The sequence below is a fragment of the Pleuronectes platessa genome, chromosome 18, assembly GCF_947347685.1.
Source record: "Pleuronectes platessa chromosome 18, fPlePla1.1, whole genome shotgun sequence".
Taxonomy (NCBI): Eukaryota; Metazoa; Chordata; class Actinopteri; order Pleuronectiformes; family Pleuronectidae; genus Pleuronectes; species Pleuronectes platessa.
Window position 1 is genome coordinate 5,882,391 of NC_070643.1, and position 13,928 is coordinate 5,896,318.

The following is a 13,928-nucleotide window of genomic DNA, read 5'->3' on the forward strand; positions in this document are numbered from 1 at the left end:
TGCACCAGATGGGTTAAAAGCAGAGGTTAAATTTCCCTACCTGTGCATGTGTTTGGGACAAATACATGCATCTTAATCTCCTTCCTGTATTTTCACACTTCCTCAAAGTTAACTCCCACCTAGGTCCCACCACAAAACCATACAGTTACATTTTCTGTTTCCTGTTGCTCTATTGTTGAACTTTAACCCCGGCTGAGGGCAGCAGTCATGAGGTTGTGGAGGTTGCTGATGCAGTACCTTTTCTGCAGGGGCTATCAGCTCCAATATACACTCTCTAATTTATGCAGCAGCTGCAGCAGCTGCAGCAGCGTGGACGAGTTGTATTGGTCTTTCTTTTCAAACCCGAGAGGTCAAAGGGGACTTGTGTGAGAGGAGCCAGTTACATCAGTAATCCAGTTTCTCCCATTTCTCAAAAACTAGGACTGAGTATGTTATTTGCTCGTCATTGGAAGCTTGTTCATCGTACTTGGACAACTTTGCTTCCACTACTTATTGTATTGTTTATACAAGCCACACTGCCCAACACTGTTCAGAAAGCAAGCCACGAGTTACACAGCAGCACTGACATCGATAACCCTTCAGCAACCGGTTACTGGTCTGGAGGACTATTGGAATATTTCTACAAAAGAAATACCGACCCACGGATTATTAATGGTGTAACCTCTCCAACACCTATATAGATAACTCTGAATAATTCTTACATACTCTTACATTTAGCTTACAGGTGTGGTGCTATTCAGAAAAAGAATGATCCCCTCATATAAGTTATAAAACAATCCACATCTACTGCATGTTAAAAGGGTCATATTGGTCCTACTACTTCTAGCAAATGGGTAAAAATGCATGGTATTTTTCTCCACATGTGGAAAAAATGCATGTTCCAATTTAGTATTAGTTAAAAATATATAATTTGCATTATATATACGTATTCATTAAAAATATTATATATAAAGCTGTTTAGCTGTATTGTATTAAACACAGAAGGTGTTTCTGTTATTTCAATAATACAAAGTAGGTGGACTAAATAAACACCTTACACTGTGTCAGGTATCTATAAATTATCAACATAAAACAAACAGCCCATACCATTTTAATTAAATTAAAGGAATTAAAATCCTTTTTTAAGGACACATATTGTGAAATTGCTAAGGCAACGATACTAACAGCTTTGCTACTGAAAAGGAAAGAAATATGATAGCATGGAAGTAATACTTTTTCTATTATTCAAAGGTGCATGTGTATGTCTTCTATTATTATGCTGTATGTTACTGATGATGTCTCTACTCATTAAATTGCAATTGTAGTACTTATCAATTACTTCAATATTCTTTGTTTTACTTATTTAGCTGTACATGCTTGATGAATTTAAATGGTGTAATCTCATCTTTCATATTGATTGATTGATTGAATATTTTATTTAGACCTCGGAAAACACATTGAGGGATAAGACCCTCATTTTCAATGGTGCCGAGGGTACAATAATGTGACTTAGTCTTTCTCTAATCGAAAGATACAGAACTTATTCAAATGATAAATGGCATAATGTCTGACTGACAACTAAGTGTCAGTGGCGGTCTGGGTTTTTCCTGTCACGAACCGGAGCCCGCGATATCCATTACCTCTGTCCTCTTCAACCTTTGAGGACCGATGGCCCATGTTTCTCTGTGAAAGGACATGGCTCCAGCATCAGGCGGCACATCCCTCTCTGTCTCTGTAAGGCCTGCTGGGACCTCTTAGGTGACAGCGTCACTCGAGCTGAGGTGGAGGGCTTCCTCCAGCCGGTTGCTTGGCCGCCTGCCTGCCCCCTCTTCCTCCGTACTCAATGGACATTGATCCCCCAGCAGCGACACCGTGTCCCAGGGAGGGGTAAGCGGATACACCTCGTTGCCTCCAACAATCATTCTGCCCCTGTAGGGACGGGTCGTGGTAAATTAATAGTGTGCTTGCAGCGACTAGATATTGTTAATGTATTTGCTATTGATGGAGTGAGATAACATGAGTAGCTTCAGCCTTACTTAACACAGAACGTAAGAGCACCAAGGCCATAGAGGAGGAGGCGCAGCACAGTCACTGAGTTATTTCAAGCTTTTAGCATAAGTACAGCAGAGCCACACTAATTTCCTTCACATGGATAAAACCAAAGGCATTGTTAGAACAAGTTCAACTTATAGATCATCACATTATTTCATTATAAAATGTGTTGAGTAAATACATAACTACTTTGGAAAATGTGTTATCCTTTACTTTTTTTAATCTTAATAATCGAATCGTAAAGTGGCAAACACCATGTAGTGAGGAAACTATAGGGCAGAGGGCAGGTAGTAAAACCCTACTAGACCTTGAGCCACATATGTGAACTAAGAATAAAGCCAATTCAGTTTATTTTTCTGAAAAACATAGACTGTAACATCTTCATTGCAGATACACCAGGTAGGATGAACACAAACGCACCATAGACTGTTTATAAAAAGCTCTGCCAACAACTTCCCTCACGCAAACAATAAAAAAGTGATGGTATATTGTAGAAACAGTTTGAGCAGAAGTCACCAATGTCAAGGAGTAATTCTGAAGGAGTTTCCAGAGCCACAGGCCAAGCAAACAGTTAATTTATAACCAGTATTTTTAGAACGGGCACTGTAGTGGTGTTTAGAAATGTAAGCTTCACTGTATGACAGCATGCTCTAACCATCGAACCACAGGATGCTTGGCAAAAGTGGTGATAATGCTCCGGTTTACCAAAACACCTTTAACCTACAAGATTAGTATTTTCATATTGCTGGAAAAAAACTCTTTGCACTCTTTTCAAAACCTCTAGCATAATCCACTTGATTCTTCATAAGAGCTGTCACAGCACTGCACATACACTGTCTAAGCCCACTTTGAACTTTTGGATTTGACAAGCTTTGGTGTGCTGTAACATGACTGACAACACTGATCAACTTTAAACTGGCTTCCCAACGAAAGGAAAGACCCCTGGGTATAGGTCCATCACTTAACAAGTCTGCTCCACAGCCGCCTGTGTGCCCTAATGAAGCACACACAATATGTACAGTGAATGCACCTGGGATCCTGCTCTGTCTTGATGTTAGGCTTTTGTCACCCACCATTATCATGATGCTCAAAATGTTGTATACGTCATACGACATTTAAAACCCTTATTCCACAAACGTCTGTCTGTCAGGCTTTTTATGTGGAACACATATCTCAGAAACCATTAATATTATGGACTTTACACTTAACCATGTCTGTTGAAAATGGCCCAGGGAAGTGCAGGACCAAGTTTGGTGTGATTTCGAACATATGATACATCCAATAGTAGCCGGTCAGTAGGGGTGGGGCAATGTGCCATCAGGCTGTGGGCCGAGTTGAACGTGTCTTAGCAGTGGTCGGCAACTGGGTATTTATCATTTTGATAATTTCATTATTTTATTTCTCCATATTGGACTGACACAGACAGACTGACCCACTACAGGTGCTGGTGGAAAAAACAAAACCGCTTCCTGTTTAACTATTTGTCCTCAATGTTAAAGCACAGCGCCTTTTATTTTGATAAACTGACCATTGTTTCATAACTGTAATGACATTGTAACCATCTCATTTAGTACCTAGAAGGCCCCTGAAAGGCCCCATTTCTCTAGTAAAGCTGAAACGCCTATTTAGCAGGAACCTAATCCTTGTGTAATAGCTGATGTTCATATAAGTCTCTCTACATTGTGTGTTGGAGTTTTGCGGGAAACTCTGGGTCGCTAATACAATACAGTGTATTTAAAGATGGACACCATGTCAGACCCCCAAATGACGAGTTGGCTTCAGTAGAGTTCATAAACCCTGCCCTCTCCGTGTCGGTGGATGGGATGGGTTTAATCGTTTATTGATGCTATAAAAACTGGGTGAGCTCCCTGCTGCATAAACAGAGGCTTTCTTTCATCACAACTTTGATCTATACACAATTAACATCATCTTCTAGACAGCGCAGTCTGTCTGCATGTGGAACACTTATCTCAAAAACTGTTCATCTTATGAGCTTATCACTTGTCATGTCTATTGTTAAGTGCAGTGTCGAGTTTGGTACGATTTGCAGATGGGCTCGTCATGATAATGGTGCTTTAACGACAACCGGTGTGTTCACAACATTAGTCCAGTTTACTGTGGCTGTTTGATCCCAGCTTTCTGCAATCATGTACCCTGTAATAACTGGGTTGTGTCAGAGGACTGAGTGCCCTTGTATCTCTCTTTAAGGTTGCAATGATACTGAATGCAAGGTTGTACTATGTCCCAGAGAAGATCATTATTTTACCAGCCCGGCACTGAACACCTGCATGAGGCCTCTGTGCACTACAACGTCTGCCGGGTCACAAGGTCTGTAAGCGATTTTCCATGATGGGATCGAATGTATATTGCTTTCTGGAATATGGAGTATATGGAATATTGCATCCCACTCCCCACACAGCCCATTAACCCACTTTCTTTGAAGGAGAACGAAGGGGACATGAAACTGAAGGAAATGAGCATCACGGCTGGTATGTGTTAACCAATGAAATGCAATGACCTTTGGGTGTAATTGAAGGACTCCACGGTGTCTAAAACCATTGTGTTTATGATCTGTAGTCACACTGTGGCCTAAAAAGTCTGACTTTAGAATAAACATGATAAGGTTTGAATAACATGCATATTTACCAGGTCGGTTGAATACAACGGTGTCAGCATTCCCCCTCAAAGTTTAGCTCACACCACGTGTCTGTGTGGGGGCACTCCCGTTTCTACAAAATCCAATGACAAGCACATCAGCTGAATTAGATACTTAGAATTATCGATAGGGTTGCATGTTGGAAGGTGGTTAGCGCTGTCACCTCACAGCAAGAAGGTTCCTGAATTTAAACCCATCATAGTTAGGTTAATTGGAGGTTAAATTGTCCATGTGAGAGAGAATGGTTGTGTCTCTATGTCAAGAGTGTATCCGACTCTCTCCCAGTGTGAGTGGGGATTTGCAGCAACTCCCCCCACATACTCAAAAGGACAAGCAGTATAAACAGCATAACGGGTGGAGTCGTCCATAGGTATGAATCTGCTACATTTGTCTCTTGATGGAGTGTCAGGAGTTATAGTCATGACGATTTAATATCACAGTTTGCTAGCACAATGGGATTATTTGATGTGATGCATAAAATCCCAAACAAGATAACATCTTCATTGATAGACTAGTTACTAATTTACCTTTCTCTCTCCTGTAGTATTGTAAAAACAACCAGAACAAGTAAGTCTCACTAGTTTCCATTATCATTATTATGCTGGTGGCTGTGTTTGTATATGCATGTCTGTTAAATTATGTTTTATATATTAATGTTTGTTTTGATTCAACTATGAGAAACCCAATTTCTTTATCATTTAATTGTATTATCCACAAGGAGTGCAGGTGGACATTCGGAAAGAATACCACCTCCTTCAAATTAAGACATAAGGGAACTGGCATGTACAGCTATATAAGTAAAACAAAGAATATTGAAGTAATTGATAAGTGTTACAATTGTAATTTAATGAGTAGAGACATCATCAGTAACATACAGCATAATAATAGAAGACATACACATGCACCTTTGACTAATAGAAAAAGTATTACTTCCATGCTATCTTATTTCTTTCCTCTTCAGTAGCAAAGCTGTTAGTATCGTTGCCTTAGCAATTTCACAATATGTGTCCTTAAAAAGGATTTTAATTCCTTTAATTGAATTAAAATGGTATGGGCTGTTTGTTTTATGTTGATAATTTATAGATACCTGACACAGTGTAAGGTGTTTATTTAGTCCACCTACTTTGTATTATTGAAATAACAGAAACACCTTCTGTGTTTAATACAATACAGCTAAACAGCTTTATATATAATATTTTTAATGAATACGTATATATAATGCAAATTATATATTTTTTAACTAATACTAAATATTAACACAATATTAATCCCACATTTTATTATATGTGTGTGTGTGCGTGTGTGTGTGTGTGTGTGTGTGTGTGTGTGTGTGTGTGTGTGTGTGTGTGTGTGTGCAATTACATAGATAAGGTATATTCCCACAGTATGATATATTGATGGAATATGAATTCCACCTATTATCATTGACAACATGGTTCCATATTATCTGAGACCACATGCTCCATAGAGCTCAGCATGTTTGGGATGTTTGGCTGAAAGCACATGACAACACATCCTCTTAGTGTGTGAGCGCTCTCGCTTATGAATCTGTTCACATCTCGCAAAAGGCTCTACAAGGAGAAACTGTTCCACTCCACTGCACAGAGAAAATCAGTCTCTCTCATAATAGCTCTGGGCAATTTCAGACCACACAGAATGACAAGGGAATCAATTTCCCTGGTTAGGTTATAGATGGATTTTCTTCACCCGGGCTTCTCATAAGAAATAACTGAGATATGTTATATTAATTATTAAGCAATCTTCAACTTAGGGCTACACCACTTTTCTGAAACCTAATGAATATTTTTATCATTATATGTTCAGAGAGAATTTTACAAATTTGCTGATTTTGCTCTACATTGCTGACCCCCCAGAAAAATTTACTTAGGGTAATCTACAGCGAAAACACAATCATGAACTGAATATCAAATGATAAATAAATGTTCTGTTGTACATCCCAAGAGCTAACAGTTCACTTGGTTCCACTGGAGAAGGAAATAATGGCGAGCAGATGGATCCAGCCTGACCTCATGTGGAGGATACTGTTCAGAGCAGTTTATAAAAACTACCACTTAGTCCACATAAAGGCTTGATGGTTTGCTCAATGTATTTCTCCAACAATTTCCCAAAGTTAAATCATCCCCTCACCTGAGAGTACTCTGTCAGTGTGTCCTTGAGCAAGGCAGCATGCTCAGTGGCTTTTACTGTTGAAAAGGTAAAAACAATGTCCCCTGTGGTGAAGAATGTAAGATCACAAAGGTGGAGAAGAAACACATATGCTCCAAACTTATCCCTTGATGCTTAAACACAACAGTAAAATTAAAATAATAAGTAGGCTTGTCAATACATGACATCAAATTTGTCAGTGTAGTAGTCTTGGTTAATACACATGGGGGATTAAACTTGATACCTTTAAATACGAAGTCTTCAAGACATTTGCCAAAGTACTTTTGAGTGAGGTGACATGTGAAGAAAGTAAACAAAATAAACCAGGTAAGATGAGCACAACGTTTTCTAAGTATAAATCAGTTTGAGGAGGATTTGTGATGCTGTTCAGGAGCTAATGGCTAAATGTGGAAAGTGTTAATGAAATTAAAGCCCTTTGTCCAGTAATTTTGCTATTTTGAGTACATTTTTCTTAGATTTAAGTTCTTGATTCCAACTTAGTATTATTGTAAAAAATAGCGTTTTCTTCAACATGCACTTGAGTATTATTATTTGATACTATTGTGTTTGTTCTTTTTACACAGGATCTCACTACCTACTTTTTAACATTGCTCACAGCCACCTGGATTTCTTCCTTTTGCAGTAGCTTCGAGACCTGTGTAACTTTGTATTAGCCTTGCCATGGTAAGTGTTGAACTATAATATATATATGCATATATGTGTGTGTAAATGTAAAAATATATCCCTGGCTCCAATACTTTATTGTTACAATACGTGTTGTTTTCTTTTACTTAAAATTTAGTAGTATTGTTTAATACTGTTAGTACTGTTTGTTCTGTTACTCATGAGTAAGGTACGGGATCTCACCATCGCTCAAAGCACAGAGCTGTGTAGCTTCGTAAGTGTCTCACTGCATGTAAATATATATACAGTACATAAATGTATACATCTATAAATATAGGTACATAAGAACAGTGGATTGGGTGTGAGATTCTGTTCAGGAGTGCAAGTTAATAATTAAATGTGAAATATGTTAATGCCATTACTGTACAGTCCGTTTGATACTTTGACTACAACTTTCTTAATTATAATTGATTTACATCTACCCGAGTATTCTAATACAATTTGTGTTTTTCTTTAACTTAAAATTGAGTATTATCATTTAGTGCTGTTGTGTTTGTTCTTTTAGGTGCAGGATCTCACAGAGCTGCTTTTTTTTTTGCATGTAGATGTATATATGTATGTGTATGTGTGTGTATATACGAGCAGCGGATTGGGTGTGAGGTGCTCTGAAGTTTGTGGCTAAATGAGGAAAATGTTAATGTAATTATTGCCCCTGTGTCCGACTCCGGGTGGGCGGGACTCTGTTGCCATGACAATGACGTCAATGTTGGTGTCGAGTAACCAAAGGTCAAAATAAAGACAAGTGAATGAAAACGGAAGGAAACTTCGCAGGCTGCCCGAGAACAGAGCCGAACCAGAGTCAACCCGCTCACACGACCCGCTCGCTCCCTGCACCGCCTGCCGAGCCGCCGCTGACCGGTGAACAGCCGCTGGACCCGCCGCTAAGGAGCCGCCAGGCAGCAGAAGGTTAGGGTCACACACACACGAGCTAACAGCAGCTAGCTGGGTGAGCGAGCTAGCTGTAGCCTAGGTCGTTGGCTAGCAGGAGCTAGTGCTAACAGTTAGCGCGTTCTAATGTTTGCTTTGGACCGACGCCCGACAGCACAAAGTTACTTTAATGGTTCCATGTGCGACAGGAGTGTCCTCGCCACATTTGAGGCATGTTACCAGGGGCGGTGGAGCTAGTTAAGTTAGCTTTACTCAGTGTTGAAGTGTCAGGGTCGGACACGGGTAGCCGGCCTTGTTAACAGAGTGTGTTTCCCTGTCACTTCACTGACATTACGGCACCGTTATCTGCTGCTGTCCCCGATCCACCGTGTCCCAGCTGGTAGCATCTAACCTGTGCTCCACTTAACGAGGCACAGCAAGGTTACTGTTTGTCAAGCCGTGCACTGAGTCCAGGTCAAGGTCCAGATAAATAAAGTTTATTGAATGGATTTATAAGTCATCAGGACATATTCAGACTGATGAGATGCTTGGCAGTGAGCTTTCACTTCGAATATCTTTGTGTGCTCTCAGTTTAAGGCGTCATCAGCATCCGTATGCTGAGCCTGTTAGACTTGTAGCATAATGGAAATGAGGTCAGGCTAACTCTTCTTCTTCTTCTTCTTCGTTGTGTGTGTGTGTGTGTGTGTGTGTGTGTGTGTGTGTGTGTGTGTGTGTGTGTGTGTGTGTGTGTGTGTGTGTGTGTGTGTGTGTGTGTGTGTGTGTGTGTGTGTGTGTGTGTGTGTGTGTGTGTGTGTGCGCGCACGTACAGGGCTGCAGACAATGCTGTCTTTGATGCAGGAATCTGGATTCACTACAGACAGCGGCAGACTGTCGGTGTGGCTGTCCTGCGTCAGATGACCTTTTCCCACACTGTTACCTGCCCCCTATGAAAGTGACACCTGCAGGTAGAAGCTCGCACAGCTCTAACGTGCTTGAAAGGGATCTTACAAGTCTTTGAGTCCCTGCTCCTACGTCCAGACTTTCAACCACTCGTCAACATCGTGCCTTTCGTGTGTGACTGCGCACGTTGCCGTCACAGACTGAGGTCACAAGTGCACTGGGTGGTTTGGGGCTGTAAACATCCCCGACTGGAAGCTGTCTGTTCGCAGAGCTTTCAGTCTGATGTTTGCTGCTGCCGACTGCCCTCCAGCCATCCAGCCCTGCACAAATGGAAAAAATGGTCTTTATTTATTTATCAGACTGGCTCTTTTTTTTAAATCCACATGCATATGTTCCACTACTTGGGGGATTTCTTGGTCGCCCGTGTGCTCTATGACAGTCGTTCAGACGCAGTTCATGTAAACATCCTACACTCAGCTGTAATCAGTTGCAGCGGAGGCTGAGAGAAGGTTGTTTACTTGAACTGGCTGGAGGTGACACTTGGACATGAAGCAAGCTGAGTGAAGATCATCCACACCAAGGTCACACACAGGTTTATCATGTGGGGTGGCAACAAAACGAATATGTTCATGCGTGATTAAATAAAAAACAAAAGCCTGACCTTTACTCACGACCTTATGGGTTTTTGCACTGTTCAGCACTTGTTTATAGTTGACAGTCAAATGCTAAATCAGGCTAAAAATCTAATTTATCAAGTTTAATGAGAAATAATGGATATACTCATTAGATGCAGCCATTGGTTGAATGATAATGGAAATAGAAGCAGACCTGGAGACATCAGGCTACCTAAGATGGCTGTAAGTGGAAGATATGAAAGCATTCTTTTATAAAACAATAAGTAGCCCTTAGTATTGGAGCCCAGGAAGTGGAGAACAGTGCAGTACAATAAGGTTTGATAGCTGAGGATGAGCAGCTAAGCAGTTCCCTCAGAGTTCCTGTTCCTGCTTTCATGTTGACCTCTTAAATGGAGTTCTATAAATAGAGATCCTGGTGTAGGGCCTCACGGAGCAGTCTAATTTCTGGATTCACTCATTAATCAGCGAGAGTAGGTAGGTTAGTGAGAGGAAGAACAAGATTTATTTTTAGCGCAATTTGCGTTACTCCACTGCACCACTTGATGACTCTGATATACAGTAGATGTGGTCAGTGTTTTGTTAAGAGGTTTCATGCTGCTGTGGCATAGAAGCAGTATTTCATTACCATATAGATGTGAAGATGTCAACTGTCTATATAGGAGCTGTGTTTCCTTTTCAAAAATATATTTTTTAAATGGTAGAAATACTAAATATTGAATGTTTTGTTTTCACTGACGTAATCTGGAAATGTTGAAATTAATAAAAACTGTTGGAAATGGAAAACCTGTATATCACCTTATTTCCTTAAAGATCCTTATGACTAATTGACAGTGAATTCCTGAAGAGTTTAAATGTTTCTATATAATTCTGCATTTGTCGAGGCAATGAGATTGAACAGGACGACACAGATTTTTGTAACAATCAAATGAGTGTGACAAATACTAGTGAAAGGGCTTGTTAATAAATACCATTAAATAAAACTTTATTTATTCACAGTTTACCATTTCAAATAATCAGCGGGCTTGTCAGGCATGCAGAATGTGCGCAAAAAACGGAAGATCTGATCTCGAACTGGAACCCGTTCCTGAAATTCACCACTAGATGTCAGGCTTGTGCATCAGTTGAAACTGCAGCCAAGACAACTCAGTGACAAATCAGAGAGTCCATCAGAACGTGCTACAACCAGAAGAAAATTGTATTCACATTTTAATTCTTTGCATTATGTGTGAAATGTGTTGACGTAATAGTGATAACACTACTTTCTGTGTATCTTTAGTTAGTGTGACTGTCTAAACTGAATAAGAAGTGATTGACGAGCAGCAGACTCATGCATAAACAATATGATACACTGAAACTCGTGTTTTATCCTGGTGGGCTCAGGTAGCAGCTATTCTGTCATGCTCCTGTATATATGCATATTGACAAATCTTTCTACCTTACTATCATACGTGAGAAAACAACACAAACCCTATACCTGCAGGGTTAGGGTTCTAAGTTTTTTAGGGTAGATAAAAATTGTAACTTTATTTATGAATAGTATTGAAACTGAACATGATGCCATTATAATAGCAAGCTGAAGTAAATAAAATTGGTTGGAAAGTTTTTTCTAAATGATTAGAGATCCTCCAAACTGTCAGCTTTAGGCTGAACATAACCGTGTAATCCATATCCACTTGTTTTCAATTCAACAACAGCTCTCCAGCCCCCCCCAGGCAAATACTTAAAACAAATTTAAACCATTTTACAAGTCCTGTTATAGGCCCAGGAACTGCCAGTGCAGGGCTGATCCACCACTTAGTGCAGACGGCTCAAACCAACAGAGGACGCTGAGCTCCATGGTTGGACTCCATACCCTTCACTGTACAGCCTGTGATGATGCTATAGTATAAACTCTACAAGACATGGACATGAGCCTATAAGAAATGATCAGAAGAACTCTGTAATATAACCTATTTTATGATTATTTGACGTTTGTATGTTTTTAAGATTCTGGTTGGAAACATACTTCAATATAGGCGTGGGTTGCATGTGTGTGGCAGTTGGATTTCCACCTATGTTTTGTCAGAAAATGCATTAGCCCGCATGATGTGAAGTTAAGTGCAAACCTGTCAGCAGACGGTAACCTTGCTTCTGTACCTTCATATAGCAGTTCACTGTAATAGATTTGATGGACATGACAGTATGATCAATGTTTAGAGAAACACTGACTTCCTGAAGCCACTGAATCTAGTTCACGTTGTTTCAAGGATCTCCGAGCTTAAGCACAAATTTAAACACAGATCCCAGAGCCATGTAACCATTTATTCAGATTACAATATGTGAATGGATGGAGGAATTAATGGATTGATTAAAGGAGGTAGGATCATTTGAATTTGCTGGATAATAAACCACATAAATTAAATCATTACCATGCATATAACAAAATTATAAAACATACATAGAATACGAATACACTAAGTCAACAAAGCCTCTGAAATCTTCATCAGGAAAACCTGTTTCTCCTACATATATCGCCATCAAACATCAATGGCTGTTAAACAGTAAACATCAGAACCATGAAGTGAGTTAGGGTGCAGAATAGATTGAGAAAATATATTCCTAAACAATTGGCACAAAAACCTCAAGCAAAATAACTGGTGGGTGCATGGTCTCAAACAAAGAGATTTGGCTGAATACACAGGGAACTAAAAAATGTTCCCCTTCAAAACTCCTTCCCTCCCCACCGACCAGTGAATCCCTCCTTCAACCCTGACCTCACAACTCAGCATCATGTCCATTATCTAATTTAATTCAAATGAATCATATGTCTTCATATTTGTGGACATAAAATGTAACTATTGTATTATACAATTGTATTACAATTGTACTATTGTACAATGATGTGTTGAAATGCTTAAAGAAGAGCTGAATAATAATGGCTAGTTTCGGTTTGGGTTGTAATGCTCAGGATCATAATGATCATTTCGGATCTTTTATGAAATTATTTTCATTATTTACATGATTTATTTCAATTTTTTTTTTCTTCTACTTGATTTTGAGAGGTGGAGGGGTGCGTAATGGGGGATGAGACATGCAGTGCACCAAGTCAGATCGTTGTGGTGTAATGCCCCAGTTATCCAGACTGACTTTTTATCTAACACAAACAACCACTCGGTTTTCATTCATAAAATTAAATGTTTTAAAGTCCAACCTATAAAGAAACAGAGAAATGAGGTAATTAATATATTTCTATTTTCTAATTGAAGCATTTCCTTATTTAGCTATTATTTATTTCTTATTTACTTATTTAAACCTATTTATAGCATCGTCTTGTAATTTAACAAATATGAGATTCAAATGCCTGTAAAACTGTGGTGGAAACACTGAGATGGTGAGCACAGTAAATACAGTAAACACCTACCGTCTGAACCTCAGCGTGGCATCATGAGCATGTTGCATCGCTGTCATTTAGCTGAAAGCTCTTGAGTGCAGCCCCACAGAGCCACTCACATCAACCGTATACATGTAGTCTACTTAAGCTGTAAGTGTTGATTTATTTCATACCTGCCAAAGGTTCCTCTCAGTCTATCAGCCCCTAAGAATCTGTCTTCACTCCATTCTTTGCTGAGTGACAAGCACTGTTGATTATTAATCCACAAATAAGCACAAAATGAGCTCCAATTAAGATGTAATTGGAGTTTGAGCGTTAATAAGATGCTGATGGAAATCCCAAGCTTATGATTGGACGGGGAGATTACTTTTAAAATGAGTCTGCCTCACCAGGAGTGCTCTCTGCGGATGGAGGAATTAGACAGCATGGATCTGGTTCAGGGAAGTCCCGGCTAATTAACCTTAAATCCCACTGAAGTCCATTTGTGGCAGTAATGGCCCTCTTATTGCCTGTGCACCCTCTCACCTAGCAAAGCTGCTCACACTTGCTATTTGAAATTCTCACAGACTGATGGAGGGTTTCGAGGGATCTGGCCTCATTAGTATTGTTATTACAAATT

At 39.7% G+C, this 13,928-nt stretch overlaps 1 long non-coding RNA gene across 1 annotated transcript; it reads right to left on the bottom strand.

Moving 5' to 3' along the window:
* Positions 1 to 1,796: 1,796 nt before the first annotated feature.
* Positions 1,797 to 6,918, bottom strand: LOC128461650 (uncharacterized). Its single transcript, XR_008342282.1, has 3 exons — positions 6,836 to 6,918; positions 4,678 to 4,760; positions 1,797 to 1,908 (listed from the first exon to the last, which is right to left on the bottom strand). It is a non-coding gene; the product is annotated as an uncharacterized LOC128461650 (long non-coding RNA).
* Between the last annotated feature and the right edge of the window lie 7,010 nt (positions 6,919 to 13,928).